The 19,092-nt window shown below is 48.4% G+C and overlaps 16 non-coding genes across 16 annotated transcripts; all 16 read right to left on the bottom strand.

The window, feature by feature from the left end:
* Window positions 1–1,334: 1,334 nt before the first annotated feature.
* Window positions 1,335–1,407, bottom strand: TRNAV-AAC (transfer RNA valine (anticodon AAC)). Its single transcript has one exon. It is a non-coding gene; the product is annotated as a tRNA-Val (tRNA).
* A 1,521-nt stretch (window positions 1,408–2,928) lies between these two features.
* On the bottom strand, window positions 2,929–3,001 carry TRNAV-UAC (transfer RNA valine (anticodon UAC)). The gene has a single exon. It is a non-coding gene; the product is annotated as a tRNA-Val (tRNA).
* A 444-nt stretch (window positions 3,002–3,445) lies between these two features.
* TRNAP-UGG (transfer RNA proline (anticodon UGG)) lies at window positions 3,446–3,517 on the bottom strand. The gene has a single exon. It is a non-coding gene; the product is annotated as a tRNA-Pro (tRNA).
* Window positions 3,518–4,853: 1,336 nt separating this feature from the next.
* On the bottom strand, window positions 4,854–4,926 carry TRNAV-AAC (transfer RNA valine (anticodon AAC)). The gene has a single exon. It is a non-coding gene; the product is annotated as a tRNA-Val (tRNA).
* Window positions 4,927–6,447: 1,521 nt separating this feature from the next.
* TRNAV-UAC (transfer RNA valine (anticodon UAC)) lies at window positions 6,448–6,520 on the bottom strand. Its single transcript has one exon. It is a non-coding gene; the product is annotated as a tRNA-Val (tRNA).
* Window positions 6,521–6,964: 444 nt separating this feature from the next.
* On the bottom strand, window positions 6,965–7,036 carry TRNAP-UGG (transfer RNA proline (anticodon UGG)). Its single transcript has one exon. It is a non-coding gene; the product is annotated as a tRNA-Pro (tRNA).
* Window positions 7,037–8,372: 1,336 nt separating this feature from the next.
* Window positions 8,373–8,445, bottom strand: TRNAV-AAC (transfer RNA valine (anticodon AAC)). The gene has a single exon. It is a non-coding gene; the product is annotated as a tRNA-Val (tRNA).
* Window positions 8,446–9,966: 1,521 nt separating this feature from the next.
* On the bottom strand, window positions 9,967–10,039 carry TRNAV-UAC (transfer RNA valine (anticodon UAC)). The gene has a single exon. It is a non-coding gene; the product is annotated as a tRNA-Val (tRNA).
* A 444-nt stretch (window positions 10,040–10,483) lies between these two features.
* Window positions 10,484–10,555, bottom strand: TRNAP-UGG (transfer RNA proline (anticodon UGG)). Its single transcript has one exon. It is a non-coding gene; the product is annotated as a tRNA-Pro (tRNA).
* A 1,336-nt stretch (window positions 10,556–11,891) lies between these two features.
* Window positions 11,892–11,964, bottom strand: TRNAV-AAC (transfer RNA valine (anticodon AAC)). Its single transcript has one exon. It is a non-coding gene; the product is annotated as a tRNA-Val (tRNA).
* A 1,521-nt stretch (window positions 11,965–13,485) lies between these two features.
* Window positions 13,486–13,558, bottom strand: TRNAV-UAC (transfer RNA valine (anticodon UAC)). The gene has a single exon. It is a non-coding gene; the product is annotated as a tRNA-Val (tRNA).
* A 444-nt stretch (window positions 13,559–14,002) lies between these two features.
* TRNAP-UGG (transfer RNA proline (anticodon UGG)) lies at window positions 14,003–14,074 on the bottom strand. Its single transcript has one exon. It is a non-coding gene; the product is annotated as a tRNA-Pro (tRNA).
* Window positions 14,075–15,420: 1,346 nt separating this feature from the next.
* TRNAV-AAC (transfer RNA valine (anticodon AAC)) lies at window positions 15,421–15,493 on the bottom strand. Its single transcript has one exon. It is a non-coding gene; the product is annotated as a tRNA-Val (tRNA).
* A 1,521-nt stretch (window positions 15,494–17,014) lies between these two features.
* On the bottom strand, window positions 17,015–17,087 carry TRNAV-UAC (transfer RNA valine (anticodon UAC)). The gene has a single exon. It is a non-coding gene; the product is annotated as a tRNA-Val (tRNA).
* Window positions 17,088–17,531: 444 nt separating this feature from the next.
* Window positions 17,532–17,603, bottom strand: TRNAP-UGG (transfer RNA proline (anticodon UGG)). Its single transcript has one exon. It is a non-coding gene; the product is annotated as a tRNA-Pro (tRNA).
* A 1,336-nt stretch (window positions 17,604–18,939) lies between these two features.
* Window positions 18,940–19,012, bottom strand: TRNAV-AAC (transfer RNA valine (anticodon AAC)). The gene has a single exon. It is a non-coding gene; the product is annotated as a tRNA-Val (tRNA).
* Window positions 19,013–19,092: the final 80 nt, after the last annotated feature.

Consider the following 19,092-nt stretch of genomic DNA (forward strand, 5'->3'; position numbering starts at 1 on the left):
CTGCTGCAAAAGCCTTTCAAACATCTTCTGAAGTGTCTTTGTGAAAAAGCAGGGCCACTTGGAGACTCTCCTTCTAAGCGTGCCATAGCAATTGATGTTTTGTGCCAAGGGTTTTTTTTTTGCCTCTAGCAAGGCAAGAGGTAGTCAAGAAGCCCTATGCTAGCAAGCTGAACTGTGGCGCTGATGAGAAAAGCAGACCCTTTCTGGTAGTTGTACGCCTCCGCAGGACCTGGGCCCTTGCACCGTAGACTTCCAGACCAGAAGCACTGAAGGGCCTGCCATCTCTTGCGCCTGAGCCAGAGGAGCATGCCTCTTGTATTCAAGCACAATTGCTCGCTCAGTGCTCGATCAGGCGAGATTTATATGAGTGCCTCACAGGCCTGAAACACTCACCTGGGAGACGCGGGGTGGCTGAATTCCCAGAATGGCCTTCGATAGGAAAATCACCTCCTTTCCTCCCGACTCATTTCAGAATTGGGTGAAAATCGCAAGACAGTGTTCAGGGGTGCATGGGTACTGCCTACTCCCAGCTGCCTCTCTGTCTTCTTCATGTTAATTTCAAGTCACAAGGAGGGACCATTGCCATTCTGCTCCGCCCACCTAACCAGGAAACCCAGGTTGAGCTTGTCTGCCTGTTGTTGTTGCAGGGGCAGTGCCTTCTCTGCCCAAAAGTGGCAGGAGAGCCTCACTTCAAACGATGGAATCAACTGCTTAAGTAGAAACCAGCATGGTAGTTACAGTGATAAGGTGCAGCTCTAACAGAAGGCGTGACTGAGATGCCCCTTCCAGAAATACATGGAATGCTGATTGAGGGCCCAGCCGGAGGGTTGGTGGATTTCTTTTCATATGCTACAGCAGCTTGCAAAGATAGTGTTGTGGGGAGCTGGCTGTGCAAGCAGAGGAAGATTTAAGGGCAGAAAATAGACCTATCAGAAGTGCGATATGAACCCACAACTACATGAGCAAACCAGGATGCTTAGCTTAACTGAAGATCAAGCTCTCTTGAGGCTGCCGCCTTAGACCACTCGGCCATCCTGACAGCTGAGTCTGTGTTTAGGTCTGACTCCTCAGTCTGCACTTGTCGATGCTGCCGCTTGCAATGTTCCTATCAAGGTGACAGGTTTAAAGGCCCCACAATATAACATGGCCAAGAAAAAAAAAAGTAAAAAACAGAATAAGAAACCAGGCACATGCACGACTACGCAAAGATGCAGATAACTTTTTACCGGCCTGCAATAGTAATACAAGTTTTACACAGGTCACAAGTTTTTAAAGGCCATCCCTGAGTGAGACTAAGCTTTTAGGGAGCAAACACAAAAGCAGACACTGCCCATTGTTTCTGCCCGGTCTCGAACCGGGGACCTTTCGCGTGTTAGGCGAACGTGATAACCACTACACTACAGAAACAAGCATGAGGGCTTGACTGAAGGAGCAAAATTCCCCTCATATGTTTGCCCGATTGCCTCTATACTTGATCAGCAGTTGCTCGCAAAGCGAGGAGTAAGTGTGAAAATTGCAGCGTTGTCAGCCAGCAAGCGTACACTCAGATGTACTGAAAAGTCACAGCTGCGGGTAGAGACAAATATCTGATGCCTAAATGCCTGAAACCAGAGCCTGTGAAAGCATCACACAGAGCACACTGAAAGCAAGCAGGAAGGAAGCCAAGGCATGGTGATCCTTTTTTTCTCCTGAGGCTAAAAATATTTTGCACAACAATGCTTTGAGTGGAATGAGGAATCTTCAAGCTTTGTGTATTTTGAGTAAAATTTGTGTGTTTTCTGCTAAAAAGGGTGTGTTGGGGATTTGGACCCGGACACCAACGAGCGAGGGCACAGAAGCACCACTGCTCAGACCCTGCTCCTAGGGTTGAGGGCAGAGAGTGGGCGAATACATCGCAAGGCACGAAAATGCACATGGTTCTCTCTTCTGCAATATGACTAGAGTCATTTCCATGGTCGTCATCGAACATGACATAAAACGCCTCTATCCTTTAGACCTTTTGGCCCATAATTACAAGAGGATGACTGAGTGAGACGCTCTGCCAAATTTGGCAGCCTCGCACTCAGTCATTTTCAAAATGCAGGGAAGCGCCGTATTTAGTAGAATACAGCGCACCCCTGTGCTTCCCTCTGCGCCAGCTCTAAATTAGCTGCCGAGCACCAACGCAGCCATCCTTGCGCCATGGTACAAGGATGGCTGCGTGGAGGGGGAAATTGTTTTTGTTCAGGAAGGCACACCTTCCTGCACAACAGAAATCTTCAGTGGCGATATGTTCGTGCAGCACACATAGAAAGAGCAAAAATGAGGAGAAATGAAAACATTTCTGCTCGTTTCTCCACTATAACGACACCCATTGTATGGCGCTTGGATTTTGGCGCTGCCACAGATTTACAAAAACTCGTAAAACTGGAGCAGCATCAAAATGCTATGGTGTTGCAGTGGCCCACCCAGAGCAACGCCCATTGCACGCCCCTTCCAGGGAAAGGGCTGCGTGTGAAGGGGCCGTATTTACAAGGTGGTGTTAAGCCACAAAACGTGGTTGAACGGCGTCTTGTAAATACGGCACAGTACATAGTGCCACCGGGGCGTCACTAAAGATGATGTGCCGGTGGCGATAGGGCCTTGTAAGTCTGGCCCTTTCTTTGCTCAAGGTGTATGTTCTTGGTGAAGGTAGGAAAGCCATTTTCGCTCTCATACCTTCCTTCCTTGGCTGGCTTGACCACAGTAGGCCCAGGCTTCAATGGAAAGGTCAAAAAGGGAGCAACTGACTGCCGTAAGGTGTATCATCTTCTCTTGGTGAGTTGAGACCGATGCCCTTGGAGCGTAGTACCTCACGATGGTGAGGGATAGACACAGCCTCTTTAATTTCAATTTACCTGTCAGGTGAGGTGGTAAATGCAAATAATGTGATAAAGCACAGCAACTTGCTGTTTCTGCCTGGCCTCGAACCAGGGACCTTTCGCGTGTAAGGCGAACGTGATAACCACTACACTACAGAAACAGACATGCCTGCTTATTTGCTTCATGTGGCTATGCATTGGACTGGAACCACTGCACTGGAAACAGACACACCTGCTTTCTTTATGTGGCTATGCTTTGGACTGGAATGCAAGGACTAAGGGACAATATTCATGACGCTCAAAGCTGAGCCTTTCTGACAGGATCTCTTCCTTTGGAAGAAAGGAACTGGGATCACTTTCATTCCAAGAGGTGATTTCAAAACCAGCCCTGCAATTACTTTGGAGAAGCACTGTGCATTTCATGTTCCAACGAGAAGTGCTGCTCCAACACAAAAAAGCAGTTAGAAAGAAATCCCGCACTCCTTCATCATGCCGAACTGCCTCGACACCAGTAGAAAGCATGCAATGCATTCCACCATGGCATCTTACAAGAGTGGAAAGCAGAAATACTCCTGTTTAAAAACAGATCGAACCTATGAAGGCACGGGCTCGTCCAGGATTTGAACCCGGGACCTCTCACACCCAAAGCGAGAATCATACCCCTAGACCAACGAGCCTGCTGCTGCAAAAGCCTTTCAAACATCTTCTGAAGTGTCTTTGTGAAAAAGCAGGGCCACTTGGAGACTCTCCTTCTAAGCGTGCCATAGCAATTGATGTTTTGTGCCAAGGGTTTTTTTTTTGCCTCTAGCAAGGCAAGAGGTAGTCAAGAAGGCCTATGCTAGCAAGCTGAACTGTGGCGCTGATGAGAAAAGCAGACCCTTTCTGGTAGTTGTACGCCTCCGCAGGACCTGGGCCCTTGCACCGTAGACTTCCAGACCAGAAGCACTGAAGGGCCTGCCATCTCTTGCGCCTGAGCCAGAGGAGCATGCCTCTTGTATTCAAGCACAATTGCTCGCTCAGTGCTCGATCAGGCGAGATTTATATGAGTGCCTCACAGGCCTGAAACACTCACCTGGGAGACGCGGGGTGGCTGAATTCCCAGAATGGCCTTCGATAGGAAAATCACCTCCTTTCCTCCCGACTCATTTCAGAATTGGGTGAAAATCGCAAGACAGTGTTCAGGGGTGCATGGGTACTGCCTACTCCCAGCTGCCTCTCTGTCTTCTTCATGTTAATTTCAAGTCACAAGGAGGGACCATTGCCATTCTGCTCCGCCCACCTAACCAGGAAACCCAGGTTGAGCTTGTCTGCCTGTTGTTGTTGCAGGGGCAGTGCCTTCTCTGCCCAAAAGTGGCAGGAGAGCCTCACTTCAAACGATGGAATCAACTGCTTAAGTAGAAACCAGCATGGTAGTTACAGTGATAAGGTGCAGCTCTAACAGAAGGCGTGACTGAGATGCCCCTTCCAGAAATACATGGAATGCTGATTGAGGGCCCAGCCGGAGGGTTGGTGGATTTCTTTTCATATGCTACAGCAGCTTGCAAAGATAGTGTTGTGGGGAGCTGGCTGTGCAAGCAGAGGAAGATTTAAGGGCAGAAAATAGACCTATCAGAAGTGCGATATGAACCCACAACTACATGAGCAAACCAGGATGCTTAGCTTAACTGAAGATCAAGCTCTCTTGAGGCTGCCGCCTTAGACCACTCGGCCATCCTGACAGCTGAGTCTGTGTTTAGGTCTGACTCCTCAGTCTGCACTTGTCGATGCTGCCGCTTGCAATGTTCCTATCAAGGTGACAGGTTTAAAGGCCCCACAATATAACATGGCCAAGAAAAAAAAAAGTAAAAAACAGAATAAGAAACCAGGCACATGCACGACTACGCAAAGATGCAGATAACTTTTTACCGGCCTGCAATAGTAATACAAGTTTTACACAGGTCACAAGTTTTTAAAGGCCATCCCTGAGTGAGACTAAGCTTTTAGGGAGCAAACACAAAAGCAGACACTGCCCATTGTTTCTGCCCGGTCTCGAACCGGGGACCTTTCGCGTGTTAGGCGAACGTGATAACCACTACACTACAGAAACAAGCATGAGGGCTTGACTGAAGGAGCAAAATTCCCCTCATATGTTTGCCCGATTGCCTCTATACTTGATCAGCAGTTGCTCGCAAAGCGAGGAGTAAGTGTGAAAATTGCAGCGTTGTCAGCCAGCAAGCGTACACTCAGATGTACTGAAAAGTCACAGCTGCGGGTAGAGACAAATATCTGATGCCTAAATGCCTGAAACCAGAGCCTGTGAAAGCATCACACAGAGCACACTGAAAGCAAGCAGGAAGGAAGCCAAGGCATGGTGATCCTTTTTTTCTCCTGAGGCTAAAAATATTTTGCACAACAATGCTTTGAGTGGAATGAGGAATCTTCAAGCTTTGTGTATTTTGAGTAAAATTTGTGTGTTTTCTGCTAAAAAGGGTGTGTTGGGGATTTGGACCCGGACACCAACGAGCGAGGGCACAGAAGCACCACTGCTCAGACCCTGCTCCTAGGGTTGAGGGCAGAGAGTGGGCGAATACATCGCAAGGCAAGAAAATGCACATGGTTCTCTCTTCTGCAATATGACTAGAGTCATTTCCATGGTCGTCATCGAACATGACATAAAACGCCTCTATCCTTTAGACCTTTTGGCCCATAATTACAAGAGGATGACTGAGTGAGACGCTCTGCCAAATTTGGCAGCCTCGCACTCAGTCATTTTCAAAATGCAGGGAAGCGCCGTATTTAGTAGAATACAGCGCACCCCTGTGCTTCCCTCTGCGCCAGCTCTAAATTAGCTGCCGAGCACCAACGCAGCCATCCTTGCGCCATGGTACAAGGATGGCTGCGTGGAGGGGGAAATTGTTTTTGTTCAGGAAGGCACACCTTCCTGCACAACAGAAATCTTCAGTGGCGATATGTTCGTGCAGCACACATAGAAAGAGCAAAAATGAGGAGAAATGAAAACATTTCTGCTCGTTTCTCCACTATAACGACACCCATTGTATGGCGCTTGGATTTTGGCGCTGCCACAGATTTACAAAAACTCGTAAAACTGGAGCAGCATCAAAATGCTATGGTGTTGCAGTGGCCCACCCAGAGCAACGCCCATTGCACGCCCCTTCCAGGGAAAGGGCTGCGTGTGAAGGGGCCGTATTTACAAGGTGGTGTTAAGCCACAAAACGTGGTTGAACGGCGTCTTGTAAATACGGCACAGTACATAGTGCCACCGGGGCGTCACTAAAGATGATGTGCCGGTGGCGATAGGGCCTTGTAAGTCTGGCCCTTTCTTTGCTCAAGGTGTATGTTCTTGGTGAAGGTAGGAAAGCCATTTTCGCTCTCATACCTTCCTTCCTTGGCTGGCTTGACCACAGTAGGCCCAGGCTTCAATGGAAAGGTCAAAAAGGGAGCAACTGACTGCCGTAAGGTGTATCGTCTTCTCTTGGTGAGTTGAGACCGATGCCCTTGGAGCGTAGTACCTCACGATGGTGAGGGATAGACACAGCCTCTTTAATTTCAATTTACCTGTCAGGTGAGGTGGTAAATGCAAATAATGTGATAAAGCACAGCAACTTGCTGTTTCTGCCTGGCCTCGAACCAGGGACCTTTCGCGTGTAAGGCGAACGTGATAACCACTACACTACAGAAACAGACATGCCTGCTTATTTGCTTCATGTGGCTATGCATTGGACTGGAACCACTGCACTGGAAACAGACACACCTGCTTTCTTTATGTGGCTATGCTTTGGACTGGAATGCAAGGACTAAGGGACAATATTCATGACGCTCAAAGCTGAGCCTTTCTGACAGGATCTCTTCCTTTGGAAGAAAGGAACTGGGATCACTTTCATTCCAAGAGGTGATTTCAAAACCAGCCCTGCAATTACTTTGGAGAAGCACTGTGCATTTCATGTTCCAACGAGAAGTGCTGCTCCAACACAAAAAAGCAGTTAGAAAGAAATCCCGCACTCCTTCATCATGCCGAACTGCCTCGACACCAGTAGAAAGCATGCAATGCATTCCACCATGGCATCTTACAAGAGTGGAAAGCAGAAATACTCCTGTTTAAAAACAGATCGAACCTATGAAGGCACGGGCTCGTCCGGGATTTGAACCCGGGACCTCTCACACCCAAAGCGAGAATCATACCCCTAGACCAACGAGCCTGCTGCTGCAAAAGCCTTTCAAACATCTTCTGAAGTGTCTTTGTGAAAAAGCAGGGCCACTTGGAGACTCTCCTTCTAAGCGTGCCATAGCAATTGATGTTTTGTGCCAAGGGTTTTTTTTTTGCCTCTAGCAAGGCAAGAGGTAGTCAAGAAGCCCTATGCTAGCAAGCTGAACTGTGGCGCTGATGAGAAAAGCAGACCCTTTCTGGTAGATGTACGCCTCCGCAGGACCTGGGTTCTTGCACCGTAGACTTCCAGACCAGAAGCACTGAAGGGCCTGCCATCTCTTGCGCCTGAGCCAGAGGAGCATGCCTCTTGTATTCAAGCACAATTGCTCGCTCAGTGCTCGATCAGGCGAGATTTATATGAGTGCCTCACAGGCCTGAAACACTCACCTGGGAGACGCGGGGTGGCTGAATTCCCAGAATGGCCTTCGATAGGAAAATCACCTCCTTTCCTCCCGACTCATTTCAGAATTGGGTGAAAATCGCAAGACAGTGTTCAGGGGTGCATGGGTACTGCCTACTCCCAGCTGCCTCTCTGTCTTCTTCATGTTAATTTCAAGTCACAAGGAGGGACCATTGCCATTCTGCTCCGCCCACCTAACCAGGAAACCCAGGTTGAGCTTGTCTGCCTGTTGTTGTTGCAGGGGCAGTGCCTTCTCTGCCCAAAAGTGGCAGGAGAGCCTCACTTCAAACGATGGAATCAACTGCTTAAGTAGAAACCAGCATGGTAGTTACAGTGATAAGGAGCAGCTCTAACAGAAGGCGTGACTGAGATGCCCCTTCCAGAAATACATGGAATGCTGATTGAGGGCCCAGCCGGAGGGTTGGTGGATTTCTTTTCATATGCTACAGCAGCTTGCAAAGATAGTGTTGTGGGGAGCTGGCTGTGCAAGCAGAGGAAGATTTAAGGGCAGAAAATAGACCTATCAGAAGTGCGATATGAACCCACAACTACATGAGCAAACCAGGATGCTTAGCTTAACTGAAGATCAAGCTCTCTTGAGGCTGCCGCCTTAGACCACTCGGCCATCCTGACAGCTGAGTCTGTGTTTAGGTCTGACTCCTCAGTCTGCACTTGTCGATGCTGCCGCTTGCAATGTTCCTATCAAGGTGACAGGTTTAAAGGCCCCACAATATAACATGGCCAAGAAAAAAAAAAGTAAAAAACAGAATAAGAAACCAGGCACATGCACGACTACGCAAAGATGCAGATAACTTTTTACCGGCCTGCAATAGTAATACAAGTTTTACACAGGTCACAAGTTTTTAAAGGCCATCCCTGAGTGAGACTAAGCTTTTAGGGAGCAAACACAAAAGCAGACACTGCCCATTGTTTCTGCCCGGTCTCGAACCGGGGACCTTTCGCGTGTTAGGCGAACGTGATAACCACTACACTACAGAAACAAGCATGAGGGCTTGACTGAAGGAGCAAAATTCCCCTCATATGTTTGCCCGATTGCCTCTATACTTGATCAGCAGTTGCTCGCAAAGCGAGGAGTAAGTGTGAAAATTGCAGCGTTGTCAGCCAGCAAGCGTACACTCAGATGTACTGAAAAGTCACAGCTGCGGGTAGAGACAAATATCTGATGCCTAAATGCCTGAAACCAGAGCCTGTGAAAGCATCACACAGAGCACACTGAAAGCAAGCAGGAAGGAAGCCAAGGCATGGTGATCCTTTTTTTCTCCTGAGGCTAAAAATATTTTGCACAACAATGCTTTGAGTGGAATGAGGAATCTTCAAGCTTTGTGTATTTTGAGTAAAATTTGTGTGTTTTCTGCTAAAAAGGGTGTGTTGGGGATTTGGACCCGGACACCAACGAGCGAGGGCACAGAAGCACCACTGCTCAGACCCTGCTCCTAGGGTTGAGGGCAGAGAGTGGGCGAATACATCGCAAGGCAAGAAAATGCACATGGTTCTCTCTTCTGCAATATGACTAGAGTCATTTCCATGGTCGTCATCGAACATGACATAAAACGCCTCTATCCTTTAGACCTTTTGGCCCATAATTACAAGAGGATGACTGAGTGAGACGCTCTGCCAAATTTGGCAGCCTCGCACTCAGTCATTTTCAAAATGCAGGGAAGCGCCGTATTTAGTAGAATACAGCGCACCCCTGTGCTTCCCTCTGCGCCAGCTCTAAATTAGCTGCCGAGCACCAACGCAGCCATCCTTGCGCCATGGTACAAGGATGGCTGCGTGGAGGGGGAAATTGTTTTTGTTCAGGAAGGCACACCTTCCTGCACAACAGAAATCTTCAGTGGCGATATGTTCGTGCAGCACACATAGAAAGAGCAAAAATGAGGAGAAATGAAAACATTTCTGCTCGTTTCTCCACTATAACGACACCCATTGTATGGCGCTTGGATTTTGGCGCTGCCACAGATTTACAAAAACTCGTAAAACTGGAGCAGCATCAAAATGCTATGGTGTTGCAGTGGCCCACCCAGAGCAACGCCCATTGCACGCCCCTTCCAGGGAAAGGGCTGCGTGTGAAGGGGCCGTATTTACAAGGTGGTGTTAAGCCACAAAACGTGGTTGAACGGCGTCTTGTAAATACGGCACAGTACATAGTGCCACCGGGGCGTCACTAAAGATGATGTGCCGGTGGCGATAGGGCCTTGTAAGTCTGGCCCTTTCTTTGCTCAAGGTGTATGTTCTTGGTGAAGGTAGGAAAGCCATTTTCGCTCTCATACCTTCCTTCCTTGGCTGGCTTGACCACAGTAGGCCCAGGCTTCAATGGAAAGGTCAAAAAGGGAGCAACTGACTGCCGTAAGGTGTATCGTCTTCTCTTGGTGAGTTGAGACCGATGCCCTTGGAGCGTAGTACCTCACGATGGTGAGGGATAGACACAGCCTCTTTAATTTCAATTTACCTGTCAGGTGAGGTGGTAAATGCAAATAATGTGATAAAGCACAGCAACTTGCTGTTTCTGCCTGGCCTCGAACCAGGGACCTTTCGCGTGTAAGGCGAACGTGATAACCACTACACTACAGAAACAGACATGCCTGCTTATTTGCTTCATGTGGCTATGCATTGGACTGGAACCACTGCACTGGAAACAGACACACCTGCTTTCTTTATGTGGCTATGCTTTGGACTGGAATGCAAGGACTAAGGGACAATATTCATGACGCTCAAAGCTGAGCCTTTCTGACAGGATCTCTTCCTTTGGAAGAAAGGAACTGGGATCACTTTCATTCCAAGAGGTGATTTCAAAACCAGCCCTGCAATTACTTTGGAGAAGCACTGTGCATTTCATGTTCCAACGAGAAGTGCTGCTCCAACACAAAAAAGCAGTTAGAAAGAAATCCCGCACTCCTTCATCATGCCGAACTGCCTCGACACCAGTAGAAAGCATGCAATGCATTCCACCATGGCATCTTACAAGAGTGGAAAGCAGAAATACTCCTGTTTAAAAACAGATCGAACCTATGAAGGCACGGGCTCGTCCGGGATTTGAACCCGGGACCTCTCACACCCAAAGCGAGAATCATACCCCTAGACCAACGAGCCTGCTGCTGCAAAAGCCTTTCAAACATCTTCTGAAGTGTCTTTGTGAAAAAGCAGGGCCACTTGGAGACTCTCCTTCTAAGCGTGCCATAGCAATTGATGTTTTGTGCCAAGGGGTTTTTTTTTGCCTCTAGCAAGGCAAGAGGTAGTCAAGAAGCCCTATGCTAGCAAGCTGAACTGTGGCGCTGATGAGAAAAGCAGACCCTTTCTGGTAGTTGTACGCCTCCGCAGGACCTGGGCCCTTGCACCGTAGACTTCCAGACCAGAAGCACTGAAGGGCCTGCCATCTCTTGCGCCTGAGCCAGAGGAGCATGCCTCTTGTATTCAAGCACAATTGCTCGCTCAGTGCTCGATCAGGCGAGATTTATATGAGTGCCTCACAGGCCTGAAACACTTACCTGGGAGACGCGGGGTGGCTGAATTCCCAGAATGGCCTTCGATAGGAAAATCACCTCCTTTCCTCCCGACTCATTTCAGAATTGGGTGAAAATCGCAAGACAGTGTTCAGGGGTGCATGGGTACTGCCTACTCCCAGCTGCCTCTCTGTCTTCTTCATGTTAATTTCAAGTCACAAGGAGGGACCATTGCCATTCTGCTCCGCCCACCTAACCAGGAAACCCAGGTTGAGCTTGTCTGCCTGTTGTTGTTGCAGGGGCAGTGCCTTCTCTGCCCAAAAGTGGCAGGAGAGCCTCACTTCAAACGATGGAATCAACTGCTTAAGTAGAAACCAGCATGGTAGTTACAGTGATAAGGTGCAGCTCTAACAGAAGGCGTGACTGAGATGCCCCTTCCAGAAATACATGGAATGCTGATTGAGGGCCCAGCCGGAGGGTTGGTGGATTTCTTTTCATATGCTACAGCAGCTTGCAAAGATAGTGTTGTGGGGAGCTGGCTGTGCAAGCAGAGGAAGATTTAAGGGCAGAAAATAGACCTATCAGAAGTGCGATATGAACCCACAACTACATGAGCAAACCAGGATGCTTAGCTTAACTGAAGATCAAGCTCTCTTGAGGCTGCCGCCTTAGACCACTCGGCCATCCTGACAGCTGAGTCTGTGTTTAGGTCTGACTCCTCAGTCTGCACTTGTCGATGCTGCCGCTTGCAATGTTCCTATCAAGGTGACAGGTTTAAAGGCCCCACAATATAACATGGCCAAGAAAAAAAAAAGTAAAAAACAGAATAAGAAACCAGGCACATGCACGACTACGCAAAGATGCAGATAACTTTTTACCGGCCTGCAATAGTAATACAAGTTTTACACAGGTCACAAGTTTTTAAAGGCCATCCCTGAGTGAGACTAAGCTTTTAGGGAGCAAACACAAAAGCAGACACTGCCCATTGTTTCTGCCCGGTCTCGAACCGGGGACCTTTCGCGTGTTAGGCGAACGTGATAACCACTACACTACAGAAACAAGCATGAGGGCTTGACTGAAGGAGCAAAATTCCCCTCATATGTTTGCCCGATTGCCTCTATACTTGATCAGCAGTTGCTCGCAAAGCGAGGAGTAAGTGTGAAAATTGCAGCGTTGTCAGCCAGCAAGCGTACACTCAGATGTACTGAAAAGTCACAGCTGCGGGTAGAGACAAATATCTGATGCCTAAATGCCTGAAACCAGAGCCTGTGAAAGCATCACACAGAGCACACTGAAAGCAAGCAGGAAGGAAGCCAAGGCATGGTGATCCTTTTTTTCTCCTGAGGCTAAAAATATTTTGCACAACAATGCTTTGAGTGGAATGAGGAATCTTCAAGCTTTGTGTATTTTGAGTAAAATTTGTGTGTTTTCTGCTAAAAAGGGTGTGTTGGGGATTTGGACCCGGACACCAACGAGCGAGGGCACAGAAGCACCACTGCTCAGACCCTGCTCCTAGGGTTGAGGGCAGAGAGTGGGCGAATACATCGCAAGGCAAGAAAATGCACATGGTTCTCTCTTCTGCAATATGACTAGAGTCATTTCCATGGTCGTCATCGAACATGACATAAAACGCCTCTATCCTTTAGACCTTTTGGCCCATAATTACAAGAGGATGACTGAGTGAGACGCTCTGCCAAATTTGGCAGCCTCGCACTCAGTCATTTTCAAAATGCAGGGAAGCGCCGTATTTAGTAGAATACAGCGCACCCCTGTGCTTCCCTCTGCGCCAGCTCTAAATTAGCTGCCGAGCACCAACGCAGCCATCCTTGCGCCATGGTACAAGGATGGCTGCGTGGAGGGGGAAATTGTTTTTGTTCAGGAAGGCACACCTTCCTGCACAACAGAAATCTTCAGTGGCGATATGTTCGTGCAGCACACATAGAAAGAGCAAAAATGAGGAGAAATGAAAACATTTCTGCTCGTTTCTCCACTATAACGACACCCATTGTATGGCGCTTGGATTTTGGCGCTGCCACAGATTTACAAAAACTCGTAAAACTGGAGCAGCATCAAAATGCTATGGTGTTGCAGTGGCCCACCCAGAGCAACGCCCATTGCACGCCCCTTCCAGGGAAAGGGCTGCGTGTGAAGGGGCCGTATTTACAAGGTGGTGTTAAGCCACAAAACGTGGTTTAACGGCGTCTTGTAAATACGGCACAGTACATAGTGCCACCGGGGCGTCACTAAAGATGATGTGCCGGTGGCGATAGGGCCTTGTAAGTCTGGCCCTTTCTTTGCTCAAGGTGTATGTTCTTGGTGAAGGTAGGAAAGCCATTTTCGCTCTCATACCTTCCTTCCTTGGCTGGCTTGACCACAGTAGGCCCAGGCTTCAATGGAAAGGTCAAAAAGGGAGCAACTGACTGCCGTAAGGTGTATCGTCTTCTCTTGGTGAGTTGAGACCGATGCCCTTGGAGCGTAGTACCTCACGATGGTGAGGGATAGACACAGCCTCTTTAATTTCAATTTACCTGTCAGGTGAGGTGGTAAATGCAAATAATGTGATAAAGCACAGCAACTTGCTGTTTCTGCCTGGCCTCGAACCAGGGACCTTTCGCGTGTAAGGCGAACGTGATAACCACTACACTACAGAAACAGACATGCCTGCTTATTTGCTTCATGTGGCTATGCATTGGACTGGAACCACTGCACTGGAAACAGACACACCTGCTTTCTTTATGTGGCTATGCTTTGGACTGGAATGCAAGGACTAAGGGACAATATTCATGACGCTCAAAGCTGAGCCTTTCTGACAGGATCTCTTCCTTTGGAAGAAAGGAACTGGGATCACTTTCATTCCAAGAGGTGATTTCAAAACCAGCCCTGCAATTACTTTGGAGAAGCACTGTGCATTTCATGTTCCAACGAGAAGTGCTGCTCCAACACAAAAAAGCAGTTAGAAAGAAATCCCGCACTCCTTCATCATGCCGAACTGCCTCGACACCAGTAGAAAGCATGCAATGCATTCCACCATGGCATCTTACAAGAGTGGAAAGCAGAAATACTCCTGTTTAAAAACAGATCGAACCTATGAAGGCACGGGCTCGTCCGGGATTTGAACCCGGGACCTCTCACACCCAAAGCGAGAATCATACCCCTAGACCAACGAGCCTGCTGCTGCAAAAGCCTTTCAAACATCTTCTGAAGTGTCTTTGTGAAAAAGCAGGGCCACTTGGAGACTCTCCTTCTAAGCGTGCCATAGCAATTGATGTTTTGTGCCAAGGGTTTTTTTTTTGCCTCTAGCAAGGCAAGAGGTAGTCAAGAAGCCCTATGCTAGCAAGCTGAACTGTGGCGCTGATGAGAAAAGCAGACCCTTTCTGGTAGTTGTACGCCTCCGCAGGACCTGGGCCCTTGCACCGTAGACTTCCAGACCAGAAGCACTGAAGGGCCTGCCATCTCTTGCGCCTGAGCCAGAGGAGCATGCCTATTGTATTCAAGCACAATTGCTCGCTCAGTGCTTGATCAGGCTCGATCAGGCGAGATTTATATGAGTGCCTCACAGGCCTGAAACACTCACCTGGGAGACGCGGGGTGGCTGAATTCCCAGAATGGCCTTCGATAGGAAAATCACCTCCTTTCCTCCCGACTCATTTCAGAATTGGGTGAAAATCGCAAGACAGTGTTCAGGGGTGCATGGGTACTGCCTACTCCCAGCTGCCTCTCTGTCTTCTTCATGTTAATTTCAAGTCACAAGGAGGGACCATTGCCATTCTGCTCCGCCCACCTAACCAGGAAACCCAGGTTGAGCTTGTCTGCCTGTTGTTGTTGCAGGGGCAGTGCCTTCTCTGCCCAAAAGTGGCAGGAGAGCCTCACTTCAAACGATGGAATCAACTGCTTAAGTAGAAACCAGCATGGTAGTTACAGTGATAAGGTGCAGCTCTAACAGAAGGCGTGACTGAGATGCCCCTTCCAGAAATACATGGAATGCTGATTGAGGGCCCAGCCGGAGGGTTGGTGGATTTCTTTTCATATGCTACAGCAGCTTGCAAAGATAGTGTTGTGGGGAGCTGGCTGTGCAAGCAGAGGAAGATTTAAGGGCAGAAAATAGACCTATCAGAAGTGCGATATGAACCCACAACTACATGAGCAAACCAGGATGCTTAGCTTAACTGAAGATCAAGCTCTCTTGAGGCTGCCGCCTTAGACCACTCGGCCATCCTGACAGCTGAGTCTGTGTTTAGGTCTGACTCCTCAGTCTGCACTTGTCGATGCTGCCGCTTGCAATGTTCCTATCAAGGTGACAGGTTTAAAGGCCCCACAATATAACATGGCCAAGAAAAAAAAAAGTAAAAAACAGAATAAGAAACCAGGCACATGCACGACTACGCAAAGATGCAGATAACTTTTTACCGGCCTGCAATAGTAATACAAGTTTTACACAGGTCACAAGTTTTTAAAGGCCATCCCTGAGTGAGACTAAGCTTTTAGGGAGCAAACACAAAAGCAGACACTGCCCATTGTTTCTGCCCGGTCTCGAACCGGGGACCTTTCGCGTGTTAGGCGAACGTGATAACCACTACACTACAGAAACAAGCATGAGGGCTTGACTGAAGGAGCAAAATTCCCCTCATATGTTTGCCCGATTGCCTCTATACTTGATCAGCAGTTGCTCGCAAAGCGAGGAGTAAGTGTGAAAATTGCAGCGTTGTCAGCCAGCAAGCGTACACTCAGATGTACTGAAAAGTCACAGCTGCGGGTAGAGACAAATATCTGATGCCTAAATGCCTGAAACCAGAGCCTGTGAAAGCATCACACAGAGCACACTGAAAGCAAGCAGGAAGGAAGCCAAGGCATGGTGATCCTTTTTTTCTCCTGAGGCTAAAAATATTTTGCACAACAATGCTTTGAGTGGAATGAGGAATCTTCAAGCTTTGTGTATTTTGAGTAAAATTTGTGTGTTTTCTGCTAAAAAGGGTGTGTTGGGGATTTGGACCCGGACACCAACGAGCGAGGGCACAGAAGCACCACTGCTCAGACCCTGCTCCTAGGGTTGAGGGCAGAGAGTGGGCGAATACATCGCAAGGCAAGAAAATGCACATGGTTCTCTCTTCTGCAATATGACTAGAGTCATTTCCATGGTCGTCATCGAACATGACATAAAACGCCTCTATCCTTTAGACCTTTTGGCCCATAATTACAAGAGGATGACTGAGTGAGACGCTCTGCCAAATTTGGCAGCCTCGCACTCAGTCATTTTCAAAATGCAGGGAAGCGCCGTATTTAGTAGAATACAGCGCACCCCTGTGCTTCCCTCTGCGCCAGCTCTAAATTAGCTGCCGAGCACCAACGCAGCCATCCTTGCGCCATGGTACAAGGATGGCTGCGTGGAGGGGGAAATTGTTTTTGTTCAGGAAGGCACACCTTCCTGCACAACAGAAATCTTCAGTGGCGATATGTTCGTGCAGCACACATAGAAAGAGCAAAAATGAGGAGAAATGAAAACATTTCTGCTCGTTTCTCCACTATAACGACACCCATTGTATGGCGCTTGGATTTTGGCGCTGCCACAGATTTACAAAAACTCGTAAAACTGGAGCAGCATCAAAATGCTATGGTGTTGCAGTGGCCCACCCAGAGCAACGCCCATTGCACGCCCCTTCCAGGGAAAGGGCTGCGTGTGAAGGGGCCGTATTTACAAAGTGGTGTTAAGCCACAAAACGTGGTTGAACGGCGTCTTGTAAATACGGCACAGTACATAGTGCCACCGGGGTGTCACTAAAGATGATGTGCCGGTGGCGATAGGGCCTTGTAAGTCTGGCCCTTTCTTTGCTCAAGGTGTATGTTCTAGGTGAAGGTAGGAAAGCCATTTTCGCTCTCATACCTTCCTTCCTTGGCTGGCTTGACCACAGTAGGCCCAGGCTTCAATGGAAAGGTCAAAAAGGGAGCAACTGACTGCCGTAAGGTGTATCGTCTTCTCTTGGTGAGTTGAGACCGATGCCCTTGGAGCGTAGTACCTCACGATGGTGAGGGATAGACACAGCCTCTTTAATTTCAATTTACCTGTCAGGTGAGGTGGTAAATGCAAATAATGTGATAAAGCACAGCAACTTGCTGTTTCTGCCTGGCCTCGAACCAGGGACCTTTCGCGTGTAAGGCGAACGTGATAACCACTACACTACAGAAACAGACATGCCTGCTTATTTGCTTCATGTGGCTATGCATTGGACTGGAACCACTGCACTGGAAACAGACACACCTGCTTTCTTTATGTGGCTATGCTTTGGACTGGAATGCAAGGACTAAGGGACAATATTCATGACGCTCAAAGCTGAGCCTTTCTGACAGGATCTCTTCCTTTGGAAGAAAGGAACTGGGATCACTTTCATTCCAAGAGGTGATTTCAAAACCAGCCCTGCAATTACTTTGGAGAAGCACTGTGCATTTCATGTTCCAACGAGAAGTGCTGCTCAAACACAAAAAAGCAGTTAGAAAGAAATCCCGCACTCCTTCATCATGCCGAACTGCCTCGACACCAGTAGAAAGCATGCAATGCATTCCACCATGGCATCTTACAAGAGTGGAAAGCAGAAATACTCCTGTTTAAAAACAGATCAAACCTATGAAGGCACGGGCTCGTCCGGGATTTGAACCCGGGACCTCTCACACCCAAAGCGAGAATCATACCCCTAGACCAACGAGCCTGCTGCTGCAAAAGCCTTTCAAACATCTTCTGAAGTGTCTTTGTGAAAAAGCAGGGCCACTTGGAGACTCTCCTTCTAAGCGTGCCATAGCAATTGATGTTTTGTGCCAAGGGTTTTTTTTTTGCCTCTAGCAAGGCAAGAGGTAGTCAAGAAGCCCTATGCTAGCAAGCTGAACTGTGGCGCTGATGAGAAAAGCAGACCCTTTCTGGTAGTTGTACGCCTCCGCAGGACCTGGGCCCTTGCACCGTAGACTTCCAGACCAGAAGCACTGAAGGGCCTGCCATCTCTTGCGCCTGAGCCAGAGGAGCATGCCTCTTGTATTCAAGCACAATTGCTCGCTCAGTGCTCGATCAGGCGAGATTTATATGAGTGCCTCACAGGCCTGAAACACTCACCTGGGAGACGCGGGGTGGCTGAATTCCCAGAATGGCCTTCGATAGGAAAATCACCTCCTTTCCTCCCGACTCATTTCAGAATTGGGTGAAAATCGCAAGACAGTGTTCAGGGGTGCATGGGTACTGCCTACTCCCAGCTGCCTCTCTGTCTTCTTCATGTTAATTTCAAGTCACAAGGAGGGACCATTGCCATTCTGCTCCGCCCACCTAACCAGGAAACCCAGGTTGAGCTTGTCTGCCTGTTGTTGTTGCAGGGGCAGTGCCTTCTCTGCCCAAAAGTGGCAGGAGAGCCTCACTTCAAACGATGGAATCAACTGCTTAAGTAGAAACCAGCATGGTAGTTACAGTGATAAGGTGCAGCTCTAACAGAAGGCGTGACTGAGATGCCCCTTCCAGAAATACATGGAATGCTGATTGAGGGCCCAGCCGGAGGGTTGGTGGATTTCTTTTCATATGCTACAGCAGCTTGCAAAGATAGTGTTGTGGGGAGCTGGCTGTGCAAGCAGAGGAAGATTTAAGGGCAGAAAATAGACCTATCAGAAGTGCGATATGAACCCACAACTACATGAGCAAACCAGGATGCTTAGCTTAACTGAAGATCAATCTCTCTTGAGGCTGCCGCCTTAGACCACTCGGCCATCCTGACAGCTGAGTCTGTGTTTAGGTCTGACTCCTCAGTCTGCACTTGTCGATGCTGCCGCTTGCAATGTTCCTATCAAGGTGACAGGTTTAAAGGCCCCACAATATAACATGGCCAAGAAAAAAAAAAGTAAAAAACAGAATAAGAAACCAGGCACATGCACGACTACGCAAAGATGCAGATAACTTTTTACCGGCCTGCAATAGTAATACAAGTTTTACACAGGTCACAAGTTTTTAAAGGCCATCCCTGAGTGAGACTAAGCTTTTAGGGAGCAAACACAAAAGCAGACACTGCCCATTGTTTCTGCCTGGTCTCGAACCGGGGACCTTTCGCGTGTTAGGCGAACGTGATAACCACTACACTACAGAAACAAGCATGAGGGCTTGACTGAAGGAGCAAAATTCCCCTCATATGTTTGCCCGATTGCCTCTATACTTGATCAGCAGTTGCT

The sequence above is a fragment of the Pleurodeles waltl genome, chromosome 10, assembly GCF_031143425.1.
Source record: "Pleurodeles waltl isolate 20211129_DDA chromosome 10, aPleWal1.hap1.20221129, whole genome shotgun sequence".
NCBI classification, from domain to species: domain Eukaryota; kingdom Metazoa; phylum Chordata; class Amphibia; order Caudata; family Salamandridae; genus Pleurodeles; species Pleurodeles waltl.